Source organism: Gavialis gangeticus, unplaced genomic scaffold (assembly GCF_001723915.1).
Source record: "Gavialis gangeticus isolate Ggan-Ray unplaced genomic scaffold, GavGan_comp1, whole genome shotgun sequence".
Classification (NCBI taxonomy): Eukaryota; Metazoa; Chordata; order Crocodylia; family Gavialidae; genus Gavialis; species Gavialis gangeticus.
In genome coordinates, this window is record NW_017728994.1 from 36,106,209 (window position 1) to 36,106,654 (window position 446).

Sequence of the window (446 nt, forward strand, 5' to 3'; positions counted from 1 at the left end):
TTTGGGCGGGGGGCTGGACTCGATGATCTTCCGAGGTCCCTTCCAGCCCTAATGTCTATGAAATCCATGAAATTAGTATGCAGGTTAATTTGCACCTGTTTTCACTGTTTGTGGGCTTGAGTTAAAGTATGCAGTTGTGAAGGACAGGTGGAAAGATTTGGGGCCTTGTTACATATTAATTTAATGTGGCTCATAGAGCTCTTAAACTGGGATTGTCCCCACATGAACACCTGAAACTAGTTTTAAGCACACTTTAGGCAGCTTAAAGTTCCACCACTCCAGGACAGGTTTATCTCTGGTCCATGTTGCCCCACTTATGTTGCATTACTGTGCTCCCCACAGATGAGCTACCCAAGTTGCAATCCTTTAACATCCCAGGATGCAATGTCTCCTCCCACATCCTCCTGTTCTATGTGGACAAACTTTCTGCCCCCTGAACTCTACTG